This window comes from Galeopterus variegatus, unplaced genomic scaffold (genome assembly GCF_000696425.1).
Source record: "Galeopterus variegatus unplaced genomic scaffold, G_variegatus-3.0.2 Scaffold1174, whole genome shotgun sequence".
In the NCBI taxonomy this organism is placed as follows: Eukaryota; Metazoa; Chordata; class Mammalia; order Dermoptera; family Cynocephalidae; genus Galeopterus; species Galeopterus variegatus.
Window position 1 is genome coordinate 335705 of NW_007727285.1, and position 10042 is coordinate 345746.

General features: G+C 39.5%; 1 pseudogene; it reads left to right on the plus strand.

The window, feature by feature from the left end:
• Positions 1–310: 310 nt before the first annotated feature.
• LOC103592576 overlaps positions 311–10042 on the plus strand; it is an 11471-nt pseudogene continuing 1739 nt past the window's right edge.

Here is a 10042-nt window from a genome sequence, read left to right on the forward strand (position 1 = left end):
ATGATATTTGAACAGGAACCTGAATAACAAAAACAAAGCTGATGTGAGAAGATATAGGAGACAAGGGTTCCAGGAAAAAAGAAAAGCAAGGGTAAACCATAGATGTAAGAAAAGCTTGCCAGGTTTAAGTAAAATCCATAGTATTGTGCCTAGGCAGGAGGAAGTGAGAGAGAAAGAGAGAGTAATAGGACATTGCATCATAGAAGAGACTAGGACCCCATCGGGGCCTTATATAATTTTGGAATTGGGAGTTTTATTCTGAGTGAGATTGGAAACAAGTAGATAGTTTTTAGCAGGAGAGTGATAGAATATGGCTGCTGGAGAAACGCTTGTAGAGGAGCAAGAGATGGTGGTGGTTGGGACCAAAGTGGAAGCAGTGGTTGCAGTGAGAGCTGCTCAAATTCAAGATACATATTCCCAGTAGGACCATTTCTGGTGATGTGGCCATATGGTATGAAGGGAAAACCAAGGACAACTCCTAGGTGTTTGATCTAAGCAATGGGTGAAATCAATGCCATAAACTAAGATGGGAATGGCTGGGGAAGGAGTGGGGTGGGGGAGGGTGAGCAGCAAGGGCGATAGGTAGAGCAAGTACCCTGCTTTGGACTTGCTGAGATTCCAGCACCTGCTGGACATCCAAGTGGTGACTCTGAGTAAATAACTGGAAGTATGAATCTGGGTCTCAGAAGGAAGGTCATGGCTAGAGATGTGAAATTTGCAGAGCTTTGGTATGAATAGGATTTAAAGTCAGAAGACTGGAAGAGCTCACTTAGGTAGATAGCGTAGATAGAGCAGAAAAGATAGGCAAGTACAAGACCCTGGGAAGCTGACATTCAATAGAAATTCATGGCACATTTATTGAATCCTACTACTCACTGAGGCACTTTTCCAAGAACTTGATCTGATTTATTTATTTAATTCCCACAAAAATTCTGACATAAAAACTATTTTATCATTATTTCACAAATGAGGAAACTGAGTCAAAAATAGGCTAAGAAACTTGGTAGTCCATGACAGATCTGGAATTTGAACATAGGCAGTCTGGCTCTTTGGGAGAGAGAAGAAGTCTTTAAGAAAGAAGAGAGAGCAGCCAGTGATACAGGAGGAAAATCAGGATGGGGGGCTCAAGTAAGAAAAAGCTGAGATTAGAATGGATTTGTAAGATGGAAGTCACAGGTGGTCTTCACAATAGCTCGTAAGAGAATCAAAAGCCAGAACAAGAATTGATTAAGAGAGAATGTGAGATGAGAATGTGGGGACACTAAGTAAACCTGGATTTTGAAATGTGTCCCCAAAGTACTACTCGTATAGAATGTAACTGAAGTGTTTTCCCTGAAACTGAGCAGCATAGTGGCACTAAACGTATATGGGTTTGCACACAGGTAAGTTTATAGGTTTGAAGGAGGAAAACTGCAGGTTGTCTTCTAATCACTTCCATTTTCTTAGTAAAATAAGAAGTGTGTTTAGCATATGAGATAAAATAGTAGAAAGGGAAGTTGTTTGAGGTCCCTCCGAGAGTAGAAAAGAGAAATGAAAATGCAGTGGAGCTGGATTGTTGGGCAGGTAGAAGACCCATCTGAGATATGCACTGAATGTCAGCATGGATTTGTGTTTTTCCCCAGCCTCATTCAAAATCCCTGAGTGCAGATGCTGAGATCAGTCAACAAGGAGTGCTAGGAAGTTGACGGTATACACCAGGGATCATCACAGTGATTGACTATTGGAACCAGGAAGCAAGAACGTGAGGATGTTAAAGAAGAGTGAAGAAGCTATATTGCCAGAAAATTCCAACAAGAGACTAGAATTTTTCAACCCCTAAATAATTTTCAGGGTCCCAACCTAAACAAACAAGAAGGGGTTCAGGAGTTGGGCAACCATGCACCCAGTTTGCTGAAGACAGTCCTATTGTGCACACCTCCTTCTGGGCTGAAAACTAACAGCACCCTCTTCAACACTCAAAATGGCAATGTGTTACATGGTCACATTACTGTGGAGCAAGTGGAGCCCACATCAAATGTATGCAACAATCAAAACAGTCGTGTCACAGTGGGAGAGAAAAAGAGGCCTAATGTTTCTTAAGTCCCTGCCGAGAAACAGATGTGCTTGGTGATTTTCATGTTTAATTAGTGATTTAATCTGATTTGATCTTAAAAACAGCTATATGAAAGTAATATTATCATTATTTTTTAAATGAAGATATGGAAGACTAGTCTAACACTTTGCCTAAGTCACAGACTTAATAATCAGTAGACATAATTTCAAACCAGGTCTTACTGACTCCAAGAAAAAAAATGTAGAATTCACAAATCATATACAGCTAGACAAACTGAAGAGAGACAAATGTGTACATAACATAAAAATGTATGTACTTTTTAAAATTTTTTAAATATTTCTTTTTTCTTTAAAAATATTGTTAAATTGTGTTGTTGAAGTGCTTTTTATACAAAGAAAGTGATAGAGAATAATCCCTCTTGACATGTCTTGGAGACTTTAAAATTGAACATGACCCTCCAGAAAACCATTATTTGACAGCCATCAACCAAAAACTACGAAAGTCTTAGTTTAGAAAATTCATGGAGTCCAGTTAGTTCTACTTTGTAAGACCACAGCTGCAGTGAGTGACTGCAAGGATGAAGAAAAGTGTGTACAGTACGACCAAGCAATTCAAAGACTATATAGAATACATATGAAGTTAATTCTAAATAAAAGTCCAAAGAGACAAAAGGATGGGAGGGAGGGAGGAAGGAAGAAAGGAAAGAAGGAGGAAGGAAGGAAGGAAGGAAGGAAGGAGTAAGTCAGGAAGTTAAATCTGCTGTGATCCAAATTCACTTTTATTAAATCTGACAAGTATTTTATCACTGTAATCTTTGGGGGTTTTTTGGTCTGGTATTGTTCATATAAGAAAATTTGTTGTAGGGGAGTTTGAATTGTATAAATTCCAAGGCAAATTCTGACTTATATGAAAATAGATCAGTTACAGCACCTGTGATGTCAATAGTTGTCTTACAAGGGACATTAAGCATCAGCCCTGCTGAGGCAGCAGATCTGGGGACTCCTTCCCCGTCCCTGAACCTGTTCTCTGCCTCTAATCCTGTGTATCAGCTATAGCTGTTTGGATCAGAATAGGCACCTCACTGTAATCTGACCCATCCAAATGTTCTGCCCATCAGCAATCATGGTGATTGTCTAGCCTAATCAAAGTGTCTTCCTCAGGAATTTTAATATGGCAGGAATTTTAGTGTGAAATACAGAAAGCTGTAATTAGTAGCATGAGCAGATTAAAAAACAGCAAGAGCAGACATAAAGCAGAGGAACCAGAAAGGAGGCAAATTATAAGTAAGCAAAAACTTTGAGTAAGCAAAAAACATGCCATAAAGTTATGAGTAGAGAATGGTAGTTAAGCAGAAGTAGTAAAGTCAGAGAGAACCCAGCAGAGAATTAAAGAACTGCGAGGACCCCATGAAACTCTGGTCCCCAGAGCAACCTTGAATCCTGAATGGCCCTTCCTTCTACTGCAGGCTCTGGAAGTCGTGGCTGAAGCCTGGCTCCCTTTTCTTTTTATGACTCGGGTATTCTTAGTCTTTTTGAAACTCTATCTCCCTTACCACCACACAGGTAACCACATAATAAATCCCCATTATTTGAGATAGCCTGATGGTCCTACAACCAAACACCCTAAGTATGCACTCACTCTGTTTTTGAATGGCTTCTACTTTTGCATTAACAGTTAGTTAGCCATCAAAAATGTATGATAATCTTATATTCTGTGGGGTGAGAGGGAGTGCAGAAATGGAAGAAAGGTCTGTAAAAGGTGGGAAATAATGGTAGGCAGCATGAATGATGGGGCTTCAGGGTTTGAGGTTACAGGGGACTGGTGGGTTTTGCAATAGGTTTATGGATATGTTGTATCATATTCCGATTAGGTGACTTTTTGTTTTCACAGCTAGTAACCCCTAGGTGTCCATACAAGTTGCCCCAACTAGAGAGAGGGTAGTCCAGGTTTTAAGCAGATCTTGGGTTCTCAAATTAGAGTCCTGACAATGAATAAGTCATGAAGAATCTTTCTAATTTCTTTCAGTCCTACAGGTTTGCTTAACAGTCCCGCTTATATAAATCACTGATAGTTTTCTCAATCGATTTCCATCAGCCTCATGAGTGACAGTCTTCACAGATATTATTCACAAAGTCTAGCAGTAAATGACTAACAGTTCTGGATTTTTGTGTGGTGAAATTGAGTATTTTATTACAATATGTTTTTGTACAGATTCGTATGTAAACCACACAAGTCTTTTTCTCTGCATTTTTGTTGTTGTTTTGTGTTGTGTTTTGTTGCTTGCTTTCCTCCTTCCTCTGTTACTTTCTTGGAGTTGGGAGGAATGGGCTGGGTTGTGGGGTATGAAGGAAGCATGAGTTAAGTCAGTCTTATTACTCAGTCTGAATATTAATCCCCTGCTCACTTGGAAGTGCGAGGGGTATAGACCACCTCATTCTCATTGCAGCCAGCACCTGAGGCACATTCAGCACAGTTAGAAGGAAGTGAAGGGAATCAGAGGGAAGCAAGATGCTGAGACACTGCTGAATGTTCCTAAGTCCGTGGTGGAGTGGAGATGGAATAATACACCCATCTTTCCAGATGTCCCGTCATCCAGATCGCTACTCTGCTGGAGATCCTGGGGCAGCCAGTAGCACTCTGCAAATGAAGATTCATGGCTACTTGCATTCATCTGGAAGCATGTGACAGCCAGGAAAGCCCCATCAAGGTTAAGTATTCAGTTGCCTTTTTTCTCTAAGAGGAGTGGCTGACTCGCCACAGCACGCTGTTATTGTGGATCTCAAGTCTGTGCAATGACAAACCTTCACCTGCCTCAGTCTTCGGTGCTGTCCAGGACTCCAACCCTTCAGCAGCGACCCTAGCCCATGTTTGATAACTTCGAGTTAAATCAGAAAAAACTTTGGACATTTTGACATAGTTATTTACAAATCTTTTAAAATCTAAAAGTCCCCTGAATTTGGTAGAACAAGGCCAGCAATGAGGGCAAAAATCTTTAAGGGAATGCTTATCCCTCCTGATAGTCACCCCACAATTTCACTGACATTGGACAGTTAGCCCTTTAAAAAGGTATTGCTTGGGCTCCTCCAAAGCCACACCAAGTGCCAGCATATAGTCACAGTTCACTATCCTTTCTGTATCTGCCATAATCCCAGTCACCCTGTCAAATACAAAGGTGGGACACAGGAAATTACATTAAGGCATCCTGTCATCTACCCCTATTTGGGTCGAATATCTGGTAATACTCTCTTCTAAAACTTAATTCTGAAAACCCTGGTCAAGGGCATCCCACACTCACAGCACAGGACAATGATACATCTTCATATATTTAATAAGCCTAGACTAACCTACACTCAGCCTCACTTAGGCTAGTTTTCTTCTGTGCCTTTACAACTGGGTATGCATAGGAACTCCGAGAAACAGTTGTAAATAATTCTTTAGTATAGACTGTCAAATTATTTATCTCTTTACCAGCCAATTTCTCTGAAATGCTCCTTCTACAGTCTGGTGTATTGTAACCTTATTTGAAGTGTCTCAGCTTTAACACAACTCACATCCCACTCATGAAGGCAGAGCACGTTACTCCTGGCTCATAGCATCTCTTTTAATCTTTTCTTCTGTTCCCTGGGCACTGAGAAGCTACTAAATTTAAAGCTGTAACAGAAACAGAAGAAGGTACCCCCTCATACATTTCTATTCTCACACCCACCTTATGTCTCATCCCCAAATGTTTCAAATTGCAATGATTTTAATGTGATTTGAAATGAATAAGACCTTAATGACTCTATCATCTACATTTATATTAGACAAGTATACAATCCAATCTACATAAATATGCATGCATTCTTTAAAAAGGAATACTAAAGCATCGCACTAAAGAGAATATCTCAAAAGAGGTATTTTAGAATAATGTACCTAACTCTGCAACTATCTGTCACATTTTGCACATCAGTGAAATTACCTGAAATCATCAGACACTATATTTGGGGTCAGAGAGTTTCTGAAAGTTTGAAGCAGAGAAAATTATAACAGTAGGAGATAGTTCCAACTATTCTCCATTAACGTTTTTAAAAACTTGCATTTATCAATCCAAAGTAAGCTTTCTTGCTTTTCAAAACCAGGCATTAGATCTCAAGAGACTTTCAACAATTAATAAGATATGTTTTAAATTTTGCATATTCGGAGTGCTAATCTATGCACTGAATATTATTAGCAGCAATAGATTAGGTCTATGGTATCTGCACAGAATCACGAAGTAAGTAATTCAATCTCCTCATATTTAGAATGCATGGAACTATAATCCAGTTTTGAGATTTTAATTAAAACAAGCTCCCAAGTGTAAATTGTAATTCTTATATTTTTAAACAATCAGAATGTAAAAGTCACTGAGTGACAGCAAACCAACTGGAGGGATTCAAATTCAAGTTCATGTCAATTCTACTGAAAGGTATCAATAACTAGCTCTGATAAACTGTATACATGCTGAGGCAAAATGCCAATCTTCCCTTTTTGTGTAATTCTGTTGAACTGTTCATATATATGTGCACACCAATCATATTGCCAAAAATCACTTTAGTGACTTATCTGTGGCTATCAACCATGTTTCAAAGTGATTCTAATTCCAGGTTGAACATTTCACTACCACCAATATCAAAAATATTTATTGAGGTCTATATATTAAAAGCATTTTTCATTCCAACATCCTTGACTCTCTCACTTGTAATTCTGGTTGTCAATACTACAAGAAAGCCTTCATGTTGAAAGTGTTGAAGTCGGTGAATGCTGCCAGATTTCTGTTCTTAAAGTGAACTATCAATGTTGTTGCTATGAGCTGTTTACGTTAGAATAAAAAAGAGCGAAGGGTGTGAAATGACAATGGAAAATGTGTTTCCCTTTGCCTGTAATAGCTACACTTTAAGCTGATGTGTGTAAGGAACATAGCATTACCTGTATTTTCAACTAAGAGAAGAAAAGGCTCCAAAACATTTTCCAAGGATACACCACTATCACCTAATGGCTCCATTGGAAGATGACATATTCTTACCTAATCTCACCCAATGGCCCCAGTTGATTGACCCAGGAGTGGATGCCTCACTCAAATCGGGCCAAGTAAAGCCCTTCCCTGGGATATTTTCGGACTGAAAATTAAAAAGCAGGTAAGTCTTTTGTGTTGGTGGAAGATATAGTATGAAAAACTCATGAACTATTGGTGGCTCATATTCAGCTCTCTGTGGAGCAAACTAGAAATGATGATGGTGACATACAGAGCATCAGAGATGAAGCAGGTTATATCCTGGTGACATTAAAGTCCCTGGTCAGAGCTACTTGCAAGAACCAGCTGCTTCTTGGAGCTTGGTTGTTCAATTCTTCCATGGATTCTGAGAGGTAATTTTGCTTTTGATTATGGTCAGTTACAACCCAAAGAGTCCGATTGTTACTTAAAATTATTATCCAGAAGAAAGTTCCTACAAGGGTAGGACCTAAAATTTTGATATGGCCTAATCCAAGCAGGATGGGAATGAGGATCCTTTTAAAGGCTGAGTCTTTGGAATCCAAGAGATTAATATGAATATTTTCATTAATATGTACACTTTTTGAAGATGGTAAAGCAGTTGGCCAAATTACCACCTGTCAGCTCTTGGGTTCAGATCAGTGATCACAAAGGCTTGAGCCTTAGAGAGCTCGATAGGAAAATGCTGTCATGCTTATCATACAGTGTTGACCATTTCACTTAGCAATTATAAAAACAAGGCACAGGAGACAAGCTGACTTGAGAGTTGGTAGGAAACAAAAAGACTGGATGGTTGCCTGGGCAGTGGAATTTTTTTAAATGCCCCGGATGAGTCTAATGTGGTACAAACTTTGGAAACCACTAAGGTAAAAGATTAGAGAAACTATTCTAACCTCCCTTTCCACCAACACATTTCAATCAAATTGAGTATTTGCTATCAAGACTAAAACACATGGGCCGGCCTGGTGGCGCACTGGATAGTGCGCCGCTTGGGAAGCGCGGCGGCGCTCCCGCCCGGGGGTTCGGATCCCACATACAGACCGGTTCCCACTCACTTGCTGAGCGAGGCGGGGGAGCAGCGCCGAGGGTTGCGATCCCATTGCCGGTCCCCGGTCCGGTACGGGGGCAACACTGAGGGTTGCGATCCGTTGCCAGACACGGAAAAAAAGACAAAAAAAAGACTAAAACACAGGAGGCCTAATTCTTAGATAAAGTGAGCAGAGAAGAAAATATCATCAGCTCTTCATTCCCTCTACTCAGTCTGTCCCACAAAGGCAGATCATCACGTGGTCCGGGAATTCTCACCACTGGGAAGATGGAGCTAGTGCTAAATCCGGTGCTAATGTTTCTTCCCTTGACCGAGCCCCATGCCCTGAAAAGCCTACTGCTTTAAGGAGAAATAGAATAAATCTCAAGGTGTCATCTGAACCAATTTTCTGATGCAGGCAGGACTGTCTTTGTGGGCCTGTAACCAATGAGGTCGTATAGGGAATCGTGCACAGAAGGTCCCTGAACTTGGCTTCATGTTCTGCTGTCACCATCTTTAAATTCATAATAATATTATCTTTGAACTTTTGTTTTGTAAGTGAAGTCTGATAGGAAAATGAAGCATGAGCAGAGGAGATACACAAAATCTGCACGTAGACCAGTTCTTGCTTCTCTATTTGCAAATAGCTGTGAAAAGTCCCAGGAGTGCAAAATTCCAGTGGACTGGCAATGTATGGGTGTCAGAAAAACCCACAGTATGGAATAAGCATGTTATATCCATGACTGAGTAAGTGGAGGCATAGAGAGTCCCAAAGGCCACATTTTTCCTTCAATCCAGAACTCAGAAAGAAGGCAATGGTGTTCTAGGAACATTAATAACTAAGGAACCCCATCATATCCTTTCTTACCAGTATTACTTCCTTGTGTTAACCAATGACTTACACTGAAAATGATGGCATAGAAGGAAAGAGCAAAAGATAGAGCAACCCATATTTTGCATGTGTCAAGAAGTAAAATAAAAACATTTGAGTTATTTTAAGCAGGCTTTCCACTGTTCCGGTAAGGTCAAAATACATATGCACGTATAAAATACAAGTTTTGTGATTTCAGTCATTTTGCATACAAGGTACATGCTCATATTTGCATTTACAACTGGCATTGTCCATTACAAAGATGAATGATAAAATTCATGCTAATAATTTAATTTTTTTAACTTACAATGACATTAAACAGCAAATTTAAAAAAAAAAAAACACCATGAGAAGTTGAGAGAGAGACTGGAATAAAGGAAAAAGCTTTATATTTTAAATCATTTAGTGGAATGTTTTTTCTGCTTTTTAAATAAGAGTCCCCAGATTTTTATTTTGCACTAGATGCTGGAAATCATAGAGCCAACTCTGGTAGTAGGTTAAAGGCAGCACTTCTCTTCCTGACCAGGACCCAGAAGAGTCTCCCACTCCCACCCTCTCCTGCCCATTAGAGCCTCGTCTGCTCTCCTTGGTATTACTGCACATGCTAAGACTCTTAGGACAGAGGTGGGACTTACTTCTCCTTGACTTATCTATTCTTCCAAGATGTAACAGTCTAATTATGAAAAGTTTGATTGCTTTATCTTACTTAGAGAAACAAATTAAATTCTAATTTAGTGCCAGAGTTTAAGGTATTTTGGTGGCTCGGTCATGTTGATCCATTCAAAATTATCTCTATTTATTCAAAGCAGAAAATTCTAAACCAAAACATACTCAATATCAAAACCCAAATAAATTTATTTTCACTTTTACCTTTTCTTAAAACAAAAAATTATTTTGAAATTTGCCAATGCTGTGCTTTCTTTCATAATCTATGCTTTATATGTCCTTCCAATATAGACATAAAGAGAATTTAATAAAAATTGTAACAGTTAATTGTCTTCTTCAGGAGTCTGGTGCCCCTGCAGCCACTTGTATCACTGCCACTGACCCACCAACCACCGCTGTCCCCTGCTCTGCCGCTGC